The following is a 13,683-nucleotide window of genomic DNA, read 5'->3' on the forward strand; positions in this document are numbered from 1 at the left end:
GAAGACTCTTCCCCAAAATAGAAAAATATCTTTTGCTAGATATTCCACTGATTATAGAAGAAGGCATTCTTGTTGCACTACTCACACACTATCGAGAAGACCTCACATCTCACATCTTATCTTTAACAGAGTGTTTCATGTTAAACAAGGGGTTTTTAAGGTCAGCTTTCTGACTCATCATACTCCCAACCATTTCCCCAGATTTATTTGAGCACTAGGTACTTACATTATATGCTTATTTCTATTAAAAAAATCACTTTTTCCTCTGGAATGAGGTGTTTGTGAAACAAAATTAAATTAAGGTCTGTCATGAAAGGAAAAGTGGGGTAAGTGCATATGTTAATTAGCTTAATTTATCCATTACACAATGCATATATTTCACAACATATTGAACATCATATATATGTATATAATATATGTTATTTTGTATGTTAATTAAAAGATAAAATAATAAAAAGGGAATAGAAAACTATTGTAATTGGCATTTTACAGGAACAATGATGTTTAATTTTTCTTGTTATATCCATAGACCCTTCATCTAAAGATAGCCAGCATTCTGATCCCCATTACTCATGCTTTGAGTCATAGTTTCTAAACATATAAAAAAGAATTACACAAGCCCTTAAGATTTGTGGATACCAGTTGTCTTCAGCATATACCAAAGACTTTAATCTGGAAAGATGGTCTGATTAGAAAAAGAATAATATCATTCAGCAAAAGCAAGTTTTTTATTCTCCTCTGCTCTGATGTGGTGGTTTGAATGTTGTATAAGGAAAGGTAAATGGATAGGGACACTCTACAAGCCTTACATAGGAGTATAGAAACCAGAGTTAGCAAGTGGCCCAAAGAGGTAAGCTTAAGGAAAGATCACTGTTGCTGCTTGGTTTATATGAGTTTGTGTGAATAGAACCCCTGGACATCAAAACACAATCATTTTCTGTCCTTTGAGTCTACTTCTTTTTAACTGTGCCATAAATATGGTTAGTGGCAAAGTGGGCAAAGTGAAGTGGTGGGATATGTAGCATGTACTTGAAGAGTCTTCATGGCTTCAATTGAACTGACTGCACCCTCTCAATGGAAGAAGCACTCAAGCTGCTTTTGATGAAAGCACTGACTCCTTCTTGGGCCTATGAACTAACTAATAACAGGAGAAAAGCATAGCATTCCAGCCCCCATTTTCTATCTGCCTTTGCTCTGAGTCCTTCTCTTTGCAGTTGCTTTGCAATCACTTTGGATCCCAAGAAAGACAGATGATAACATCTTTATGAAAAGGGACAGAAATTACCCCCAACAGTAAACCTTCCTCAGGATGGACCACCTGCCAGTTGACAATACATCCAGATAACAACTCCCTCTGGAACCTCTCCCAGAATGCTTGGACTGAGGTGATGGTCAACTATCTGTGACTGGAACTGTTTAAGTATACATACCCTTGTCCCCTGCCCCCAGTTCTTTCTTCTATTTAAGCATGTAGCTCATGTCTGTACCCCTAAGATGGCTGAAAATGAGCTGAGTGCTTACTCTGTCTCTCCCCATGGCATGTCCTGAGCTGTGAAATAAATCTCCTTTCTCTGCCTTCACCATGCCTCTTTTTTGGCATTGAAGACCTGGCGTAAGGAATCTCAGGAGTTTAGTTCTTGGGTCCAAAACTCCTGTTTCATGAATTGGGGCTTTCTTCCTCACAGCTATTCTTTCTTTCTATTTAGCCCATTGGATTTTGCTAGTAAATATTTCTTTAATATTTGTTCTAGATGATTAAGTGGCTTTTTTATTTTATGACTCTCCCAAACTTACCATGCAATTCTGTTCTTTATGACATTGTGATTGTGTCCCTTTAGGACTTTCAATGTTTGATGCACTAGAATGACTTTGTGGAGAGTCTGGATACTGTTTTGGGTTAAGGCATTTTATTGATAGTTCAACAATCACCTTGGTTGCATATGTATCTTCTACTTATAAGTGTTCATATTTTTTGTGGTCATAAAACAATTCCTATCTATTTCCAGACACATTCTTCATGCCACTTCTGGCATGAAGGGAAAGGGTCTATATGGGCACTTAAAAAGTTCAATACATTTTCCTAAACTTTGTTGATTTTGATCAACTCATGATGAATGAAAATACTGTGAATAAATGACTCATGTAGATCTGGTGGGCTTTGAAAGCATTCATTTTGTTTTTGAGTTAATTGTTTGAATTGTGTTGACTCTGTAAGTTCAGTGTAAATTGACTAAGGGAGCCTGAAAAGAGGAAGGATACAAGTCACAGTCCATCTTGTGGACTTCACATTGATTGTCTACCTTCTTTTATTTTATTTTATTATTCATATGTGCATACAAGGCTTGGGTCATTTCTCTCCCCTGCTCCCACGATTGTCTACCTTCTTTAAAGAGTTCACAAAAGAGTCATCTGGATATATAAAAGACAGTAGCCTCCTGTTGGATTTTTTCTGCCCTTTAAGAATGTTAACAAATTGAGTAAAGAAGAAGGTATTAATTCAGTAAAAGTCAATGAGCCCCTTTACATGTCAGCATTGCATGTGGAAAAGTACAATTCTTACATTTGGTATGACATTTATGTCCACTTATCCTCACATAGAAACTCATATTTTTAATGGAGGAAAATCTCCCTAGAATATCATCTTTTCACTCTTATGATGAATTGGATAAAGCAAATGAAATAAAGATGCTCATCCTATATTTCAAATTATGATGTAAGTGAAGAAAGTAGTCAAATGTGTACCTGTCTGAATTTCTATCTATTATTTTCCTTTCCATGCTAACATCCCAGGTGTGTGTGTGTATGCGCGCGTGTGTATGAGACAGACAGAGAGAGAGAGAGAGAGAGAGAGAGAGAGAGAGAGAGAGAGACAGAGAGAGAGAGAAAGAGAAAGAAGGGAAGGGGGAGAGAGAGCAAGAAGAGGATAAGTTAGTTACTGGCTCAAGATGGCAAATTAAAAACCACCCCCCATTTTGATTCCATGAAGAAGAGCCAGGTAACAAAGGAGAGACTACATTCTGAAGAGAGATAGAGCAGCAGTAATAATGAAAGAGGTGGCAGGACAGTAGAAAAGCGCAGAGAAGCATAGGTAACAAAAAAAAAAGTAGCAAAGAGTTCCAAGACTCACCCTTGGCTTTTGGGGGTTGGGGTGGGGGAGAGCTGAAAACGCAATAACAAGGTAAGCCAGACAGCCCTGGTGATAAATTGGCAATTCTAGCCCACAATTCTCACAAGCTTTAAATACCGTGTGGGGATTTGGTGAGAGAGTGATTGCTCAGGTGTGCCTTTCTCAGTGAAGGCAGACATTTGTCACTTTCTTCATCTTTGAGAGCTTTAGCATGGCATCATCTTGAGAAAACATCTGTTGCTTGAGACTAAGCTACCCTGGGGACTTGAAAACAAGGAACAATCACTGGTCAGGGGATCACACTGCCTCAGTTTCTGAGTGGGAGACAACCACGAGAAGTGGCTGTGGAGAGGGAGAGGGTCTATATGGATCCTTAAAGAAGTTCAAGCTGTGGGGAGCTCTAGCAGTGAAGGACAGGGTGGTTGAAGGTCCCACCCACACTGGTGAGGAGCAAATCCCATGGCCTGAGGGTGTTTGTGAAATGGAGCACTTAGTCTGTGGCTGACACAGTATTTTGCTTCCAGAGCCTGCCTCTAGGATATGTGTAATGACTACCAGGTAAGACTAAAAGTCCCAAACCCAGGCTTTCTAAGTCATGTGATTGTCACATACTCTCTCTTCCCACAGGGAGGTAGCTGTTAGGAAGGATCTGAAAGCACTGAAGCCTGCCTCCAGAGCTGCATCCTGGCATGTGGTTACTCCAGACAGGTCTAAGAACCTAAAGTCTAGACCCTCCAAATCTTGTGACTTCCATAGAGTCCTTCTCCCACAGGGAGGTAAACCACTAGGCGGGGTCTAAGAGCACTAAGATCCACCTCCAGAACTACATCTGGTGAATATTTGCTGTTAGGCAGACTGAGGACCCTAGCCCAGACCCTCCAAATCACATGACTTCCACAGCCACCTCTTCTTCAGAGGGAGGTGAACTGCTGGGGAGGGTCTGTAAGTGCTGAGATCAGAAGGCAGAGTGTCTAGGTCCCTCAGTTCTACCCCTGCCAATGCAGAACTCAGAGCTCTGTTTGTCTTCCTCACTCCACTATGATGCATTCAGTATCACCTCTAGGCTTGGATGCTTTCTATCCCTGGGGACATAGACTGAGGGGCTTTTGGAGTAAGAGCGAATCTGCTGGCCTTTAAACTGTAAAGCTCCTGAAGCCAGCAGGAGCTCCCAGAACACAAAGAAGGGAAGTTTCTATAGTGAAAGCAGCCCAGAAGTATACAACCAAGGTTTCTACAAAAGAGTCTAGCTAGTTTTCCTTGAGCTGAGTAGTACTGGTGATCAGGCCTGCTACCTAGATCACATGGGTGAATGTTTAGCTTTTGAGCACTAACCTTAGTCTGTTGGTGAGAATGGCACCTCAACCTGGCCACTACACTGTTATGTCTGAACATTGAGAATATTTCAAATGAAACACTATAGGTAATTAAAACCTCCAATATAAAAATCCCAGTGCAGAAAAACAAAGATCATGATAAAACAAGGCAATATGACTCCTCTTAAAATTCAACTCACAGTAACAAACACTAATGATAGTGAAGAGGATGAAATTTTAGACAATGATCATACAATGATCGATAAAATTGAAGAGCACATGAATAATAGCTTGAATGAATTCCAAAAAGACTCAAAGAGCTGAATGAAAAGAAGACAATGAACATTGTATGCACATATGAATAAAATAAAAATTAAAAAAAAGAAGACAGTGTAAGGCGTAAAAAAAAATTCAACAAAGATATAGAAACTGTGAAAAAATCAAATTTGAATTCCAGAAATAAAAAGATATACAAGCCAAATTAAAAAACTCAATTGAAAGTCTCCACAGTAGAATGGATCATATTGAAGACAGAATATCTAGGATTGAAGATAAGGTAGATGTATTAGAACATGCTTTTTGGAAAATAGCAGGAACAGAATCAAAATACAAAATCAGTAGTTTTTCTAAATACCAACAGTGAACATACTGAGAAAGAAATCAGGAAAACAATCCCACTCACAATAGTCTAAAAAATTTAAATTTCTAAGAACAAACCTAACTAAAAGGATGAAAGAACCCTACAAGGAAGACTATAAAACCTTAAAGAAAGAAATTGACGAAAACACTGGAAGATGGAAAGATCTCCCATGTTCACAGATTGGCAGAATTAATATGGTGAAAATGTCATGCTACTGAAAGCAAACTACAGATTGAATTGCGATATCCATAAAATTCTACTGCCATTTTCCACAGATGTAGAGAAATCAATCCTAAAATGCATATGGAAGCCCAAAAGACCCCAAATAGTCAAAGAAATCCTGAGTAAAAAGAGCAATGTCAGAGGCATCACAATATCTGACTTCAAATTATACTACAAAGCAATAATAACAAAAATAACATGCTTCTGGCACAAAATAAATATATAGCTCAATGGAATAGCATAGCATATCCAGAAATAAGACCACAAAGCAACAGTCATCTGATTTTTTGATAAAGGTACCAAAACGTATATTGGAGAAAAACAAACAATGTGGGGAAAATTGGATATCCACATGTAGAAAACTGAAGCTAGACCCTTATCTCTCCACTTGCTTACAAATTAATTCAAAATTAGTCAAAGATCTAAATGTAAGACCTTAAACTTTGCAACTACTATATGAAGACATAGGGAAATGCTTGCAGAGGAAAACATAGGTATAGGTAGTACTTTTATGAATAGGCTTCTAATTGCTCAGGAAATAAGAACAAGAATTGACAAATAGAATTTAAAAGCTTGTGCACAGCAAAGAAAACAATAATCAGAATCAAAAGAAAATCTGCAAAATGGGAGAATACTTTGCCAGCTATTGATCAGATAAAGGATTAATATCTAGAATATATAAAAAGCTCCAAAATTAACTACCAAACAAAGAATCAAATTAAGAAGTGGTCAAATAAATTGAGCAGACAGTTCTCAAAAGAAGAAGTACACATGGCTAATAAAGAACATGAACAATAGTTAATGCTGGTGAGGATGCAGGGGAAAAGGCACCCTTACATACGCTGTTGGTGGGATTGTGAATTAGTGAAGCTACTAAGGAAATAAATAAAGAGGTTCCTAAAAAAACTAAAAATAGGACTAATGTATGATCCTGCTATACCACTCCTGGGAAAATATTAGAAGGAATGCAAGTCAGCATATAATAGAGAGAACTTCTCATCCATTTTTATAGGAAAACAGGATATTCTAAACTAGGAACTAGTCTAGATGTCTATCACCTGATGAGTGTATAAACGAAATGTGGTATATATATACTAAATGAAGTACTATTCAGCTATAAAGAAGAATGAAATTATGTCATTTGCTTGATGGAATTGGAAATCGTTATGTTAAGTGAAATAAACCAGACTGACAAAGACCAATTTCAAATATTCTCTCTCATATGTGGAATCTATCCACATATGAGATCTTCCATTATGACCAAAAGTCCTTCCTTAGTTGTTTTTGGATTATACTTTTTATAAGTGCTTATTTAATTTCTGAAAAATTTACATCAGAACATGAATAGCACTTTTCTCATTATAAGTTTATATGAAAATTTGTTTTACCTCTTTAATTTTTGTTTTCTGTAATAAATATTTATCAATTATAGGCAGGTATTATGATATATTATGTGGTATAAATAAGCAGTTATAATGAATGAAATGTTCTTATTTGTGGCTTTAAATTTTTGTCTGAAAATACATAATACATAAAATATTTTTTGGACAAATAACTTTGAAAATAGCATCTGAGCACTCATTTCAGGAGTTAGAGCTCTGAGTTCATGGATAACATGTTTTGCTTTTATTCTGAAGATCTCATTTTTAGAACTTAGAAATAGCTTTCAAATTTAGAACTTCTAAGAGAAAAGGAAATATAGTTTAGGATCTGAGTATTTTATGCACAAATGCAAGTACGTATTACCAACAACTTCAAATAATGGCGTACCCCTAGATATTTATTTAATATTAAAGGAATAATAAAGAAGACAGCTTTGATATGTGATAAAAAAACAACACCATTGATATTTTCGATATTACTTTTTGGAAAAGTATCAACATCAATATTAGTAAATTTTTTGTAGAAAATTTTTGAAGCTGAAGTATATGTGTATATTATGAATTTTTAGAGAGCATAGACTATCAGTAAAATTATTTTCTTTTGAAGTTAGAACAACAAATAAAAGGCTTCATATATACTTTTGCTGTTGCCACTGTACCAAACACCACTTTTGCTGATGATTGTATCTTGGTGATAGTATAGTTTAGACAATATAAGCAAAATAGTAATAATAACATAAATGGAAAGTTAATGAAAATAAAAATGTAGGAAATCATTCATTCATTCAGAATAAGATAGGCACCAACAAATGCTAGTTGAATGGAATTGAACAAAAGAATAAGGATTTTGATTATTTTATTTTTTTGTGGTAAGATCAAGCAAGTTTTTTTCTTAGGGAATCAGCAACTTTTGATGCAAAATGAAGAAGGAATATTCCATTTTGTCTCACCAATTTATACTTACATTAAAAAAAATCTACCAACTTCAGGCATCGAAGGCCATGGAATGATGACAAGTAAGATCTAAAAGAAAAGTCTAATTGTCTAACCACGTTCCTTTGTGGTGGGGTACAGAGAAGTACAAGTATTTGAGGCTCCTTTCTGCCCTACCTGGTGCCATTTCTCCAGACTCCATCTTGCTAATAATGTTTGTTTTACATTAGTTTGTTTCAACACTGTATAGCTAGATGAAGGTAAGCATGCAAAGCAGTTTCAAAGATGGCTGTGCTAAAAGCATCATGGAAACCCTGGGACATTCTTTTGTTGTAAAGTCTGATACAGTAGAAGAACACAGAGACACAAAGTGTACAGGGAAGAGAAAATGACACAGGTTAAATCTCTGGTAAATGAGGAGGAATTAAGGAATAGTCAGAATAAACAAAGTCCAGCGTTGGTTCTAAGGAAGCCAAAAAGGTGTAATGAAGTCAATATGAGTCAAGTGTGCTGGTAATTGCAGATAGATTGAGTAACACAAGTACAGAGATATGTCCACAGGGTTTAGAAAATAAACACCATTAGTGACTTTGACAAATTCCATGAAGTGGTAGGGTTGGATGATAAATAGATGAGTTACAAATTGAATGAGGGGTGAGGACCTGGACACAGACACTGTAGCAAATGCTTTCGAGGCATTTTGTCCTGAAGAGGGATGGAGAGGAATGTGACTTTGAGAATTAAAAAAAAATTTAGAAAGCATGATTTGATATACTAGAGAATGTATTGTGTTACTGAGTAATGTTGCTGTGATGTGAACTTGATGAAGCAAGGGAAATTGAGGATACCAGTATGAATAATGTCCTTGAGAAACTAAAAGGAGATGGGATTCAGAGCACAAATGTAGTGAACAGTTGGTCATTGTTGATTGCTATTGACAACAAAGGCTAAAATTATGGGCACATGCATGTGATTCTTTAAAGACAAGTATTGTGCCAAATTTGTGCTTTTTCTATTCTACTTTAAAATTAATTTTAATTGATTTATGATGCCGATTATACACAAGTTACAAATAAGACTAAAGATCCCTGTAAGCCCAAAGTTCAATATTATATACTTCTTTTTACCCTAAACACACACACACACACACACACACACACACACACACACACACACACACGAGTAGTCAGTCACACACGTGGCTTTTTCAATAATTGCAAGCATATATACCCTTAGAAAATATGCAATATTTTATATCTATAACTCAACTAGTACCATGCTGTATATACAATTTTTAAGTTTCTTTAATTTTTTAGTCAACAATATAATTTTGTGGGCTTTCTATTTTAATATCCATAGACTCAATCCATTATTTTTAGTAGTTGCATAGTAGAATGTGACTGACTGTTTGTACTCTTTTTGTGATTGGCATTTATGTTGTTCACGATTTCAATATTATTATCAATGCTGAAATAGACATTGCTGTGTCTATCCTAGGTGCTAATGTGCAAATCTTTTGCTGGGTTGGCCTTAGAAAATCATAAAGAGATGGTATTTTATATTTAGAGAGGGTCACTTAAATGACCCAGCAAAGAAGTTGTGGTCCTGTCTCCAAGACATGATATTTCTGGTTCTTATGTCCTTTTGGCATTTTATGTTAAAACTTATTAAAGTCTTTACTAATCTTATGAGTGATATGTAATATGTCACTATTATTTTAATGAACATTCACTGATTAGTGGTTGAAAATAATTTCCTGTATATCTTATTAAATTGTTTCATCTTTTCTATGAGTTCATTTTCATTTTTAACCATTTCTTTGGTTATTTTTTACTTATTGATTTGTAAAAATTAAAATGAATACTGTAAATATTTGCACTATGACTGCCATCATTTATTCAATCTTTTTTATCCTTAGAAGAATGTGGGAATGTGTATATGCATGTTTTTCATAAAGATTTCCCAAATTCTGAGATTATTACAATGATATAAATTCTCTCTTAATGATTTAAAACCATTGGCTTCATTAGGGTACATTTTTCAACTTTGTTTTATGAAAATGTAAAAATAAATCAAACAATACCAAGTAAAATATAATACAATATAAAAATAAATCAAACAAATACAATGCATAAAAAGTAAACTGAAATGCTCCTTCCTAGAGATAACCTTTATACTACTATTCTTCCAAACATCTCCTTATGCATGAGAAGAAATGATCATAAATATTGCCTATATGCTTGGTATTTGTCTAAGTAATTTATAAAGTTGATGGAATAGGTACTTTGTCATCTTCATTTTGTAGATGAGGAAACTAAGGTTCAGAGAAATATGCTCCCTTCCAGCAAGTAGTAAAGCCAGTTAGTGGCAGATTGGATTTATTATGAGTGTATCCACAGTTACACTCACTGTGTCCCTGACAGACAGGAAGTCCTCCAGAGGCAAGGTTGAATATAACAGTTCCTCTAAGCCCAGAATATAGTAGGCACTAACAAATGGTTATTTTGATTATGTGAAATAGATTTAATATCTACAAAATACATAGACATAATTTCATCCTTGTGATGAAAAATGCCAATCCATCTTATCCCTCTGCATTCCTATTGCTCGCAAGATCATTTTCAAGACTTGTCATTGATTATTTTGCTACTTACTTTAATGTTACTAAATAACTTGCTTCTAGTGTTCATTGTGGATGTAACCTCTAAAATACCTACACAGTCAAGGTAGTTTTCATTCACTTTGAACACATCATTATTTTGTCTTTCTTACTCCCATCATTTTGATGATAACTCATTCTATTCCCTTATAAAGTATCACTTTCCCTTTCTTATAGCATTTTTCAACTTATTTCTTTTATATCTTTGCACTTCAACAAAATGTGGAGATTTTTTAAAAAGATTTATTGTGCTTAGCACTCAGGGGTCTGTCTAGTTCGAAGTCTCATTCTTTACTTTAGTGATAAGATATTTGGGGCTATTATTTCTTCAAAAATTGCCATTCTTCCGCCTCTCTGTTCACTAATTTTAATAGATTTTAGCTTTGGGGTTCTGGGGTAACTTATGTAATTCATCACACTTTTCATTTCTGTACTATTTTCTATGTTCTTCCAGCTCATTGGTATGCTGTTTGCCTTTTCTTCTTCTGTTTTCTAGTTCACCCATAAATTTGGATTCTGTAGATACTCTTCAAAAAGTTAATAGTCATGTGTCAGATATTTTCAGAGTGCTTTACAAATGTGAAACCATTTAATCTTCATATCAAGTATATGATACAGGAACTATGACTGCTTCTACTTTATGGACATAGAAACTAAGACACAGATTGATTGGTTCACTACTTTACTCTAAGGCATCCAAATGGCAATTATAGGATCAGGCTTTGAAACCAGATTGTTTGCATTCTTAGTTATTTTCCAGTTACTTCTTATTTCACAGAAATAATACTTTCCTTTATCTCTCTGAAAATATCAAGTGTAACTTATTTTAAAGTCCTTGTGAAATGTTTTTTAATTCTTCTTCCTCAAGTGTAAACTTTTCTGTTTGTTGTGTTTCCAACCCACCTTTGTGTCTCTCATGGTGTTGTCACTTGTCAACAACATTATTGATTTGGGGACAATCCTTGAAGTCAATATTATTTGGTAGACTGTTCACTGCCCCTGCTTGTACAACTGCCTAGGGACAGAGATTTGAATCCTACATGTTTTATAAAGTGGAGGGTTGGGGAGATGAGATGAGCTTGGGGAGGATGCAGTATGCTGGTGGCTACTAAATTGATTTTGACTGCCTTCCAATCCTCCAGAGAATTATCAGTCTCCCAGTTACAGCCTACGATTTCTGCCCCTGGCACCACGACAGTATCACAATGGGCACTGTTGCAGGTGCAAAAGAGTCAAGTAGTTTGGTTGCTCCCATTCCACTGGAAATCCTCATAATGCAGTAACATTGGTGTGGTCTCCAAAGCCTGAGGCTTATGCTGTCTTATCCACTGCCCCAGATATTTAGGGTTTTATTTTATGTGGAATGGGAGAACTTCTATTCTTCTGTCTTCAAATTTTATGAGTAAAGTCATCCATAATTTTTAATCTCTCTTTGTTCCATTATCCATTCTTCTAAAAGAAGGAGAAAACTGATTTAGTTTATATGTTTAGGATACAAAAATTGAATATATGTAGTTTTGCCCCTTCCTCTCTCTCTTTTTGAGATTTTGCTTCCCAAAGAAAACACAAGTTATGTTCCACAACCTTATTTTGTAAATTTTACTGGGTGGTTCTCCAAGTGGGGAAGCCACCTGTGGTTCAGATTTTAGACAAGGTAGGTTAGTGTGTTTAGTTCTGGGATTGGAAATAGGAAGCCATTGTCAGTGCACAACTAGGTCACACCCATTTGAAAGACATTTATCAACAGCAAGGCTGATATTTCTTCTCCATCTGCTAATTATCTTCCTTTAGTTGGTTCAAACATTGCCAGGGAAAATATAAGTGACTTTTCACAGAACCCTTTCATCCTCTGCATTGTCTAGTAAGAATTTCTGCATCATTTTCACCTGGATATGCATTATTCATTACTTAGGTTCTTTAAAAAATGATTCTGAAAGTATTCTGAATTTGGGGGTCAAGAATGGCCTCTCATGCTTCTTCTTAGTGAGCCAACTTGAAAATTAAGCATGATAGTAGTATTATATGCTTTGTATATGAGTTTATAAGCTTCTATTATACTCCAGAGCTATCTTCAACCTATAATCTGCTGTTGGCATCATTTTGCCTGTGTTACCCATGGATTCTCCTGTCTCTGATGCTTACAGCTATAGCTCTTGTCAATTATAACATTCCCTAACATCACATGTTCTTAAAAGATTCTCCTCCTCTATGCATAAACCATTCCTTTGCATCCCATGTCATCCCACTCCCAAATTGATCCTTATTTTAGTACCTCCCCTATTGCAGAGGAGAATAAACAATGATATATAATAGTAGCGAGGTTGAGTGCTATTGAGAAAGAAAATGAACTTCTGACAGTGTTTGGGGAGCTGGCTTAGTTGCTAGCAGTCAAGCTGTGGTTTTCCCTTTGTAGAACAGAATTTTATAGGTTACTAACATTAGATGAGAATTTTCCATGACTATTATGCAACACAACAAAAGCAAGTTGACTTTATAAGCATTGCCTGCAAAAGAGATCAACATGCAACAAAGAAATGCCAAGCATCCCCTTTCCGACTGATACCAAGTGAACATTGCCTCTTAGGCAGACAAACTCAGTCCTTTTCTCTTAATTATACCTCCTAGATAGAAAGTTATAAATGCCCATCCATCAAGTTACACACATTTTAGGATAGAAACTCCATCCAAATTAACTTTTTCTTTCCTAAATTCTCTTCCAAATCCTCAAACAACTTAAAATCCCTGTGATGTTCTGTTTCCCTTGCTGCAGTAAGTTGAAAAAAATCTTCCTTCCTTCCTTCTTCCTTACTAAAAGCATATCCCTGACAGTTCTTGTGAGCATTGGTGGTGGAGTATATAGTGAGGATCAGGAGTTTGTGAGTTTGTGCCCACAGCAACAGGTCAATGAAGTCAACCATTGGAGGGAAGCATTAGGAATTTTCTAGTGATGTCCACAAATGGGTGCAGGACATAGGGGACAGTGTAGCTAAAACAGCTATTGTACCACTGGCTAACATATTCATTAATGTTTTTCTCTAGCAGGCAAAACCCATTCCATGTGGAACCGAGGGATTAGGAAACTAATACCATGTACCATCTCACCTTTTCTCAGTGTCTCCTCCCTGTTTCTGAGGCCATGACTATGCCCTGTGCCTGAGCCAAGTCTGCCCCATGCTCTAGGTTCACCCTTCTGCTATGATATATTGTATTGAAGAGCTTGTTGAGCACTTTAGTTCTAGAAGTCAACAAAGTGAAGACTTGCTTGCACAACTGTAATCAACGGATTTATATTTATAGTGGATACTTCTAATATTTCCTAGGAATATTTTACATTTTATAATGACTATCTTTTGTTCTCCTAGTCAAAACTTTAAATGTTAGGAGAGTAAGGAACAAAAACCTAGCTT

General features: G+C 35.8%; 1 protein-coding gene across 2 annotated transcripts in view; it reads right to left on the reverse strand.

Moving 5' to 3' along the window:
• Oprm1 (opioid receptor mu 1) overlaps positions 1-13,683 on the reverse strand; it is a 63,602-nt gene that overhangs the window by 25,786 nt on the left and 24,133 nt on the right. The window lies entirely within an intron of this gene.

The sequence above is a fragment of the Castor canadensis genome, chromosome 1 (genome assembly GCF_047511655.1).
Source record: "Castor canadensis chromosome 1, mCasCan1.hap1v2, whole genome shotgun sequence".
NCBI lineage: Eukaryota > Metazoa > Chordata > Mammalia > Rodentia > Castoridae > Castor > Castor canadensis.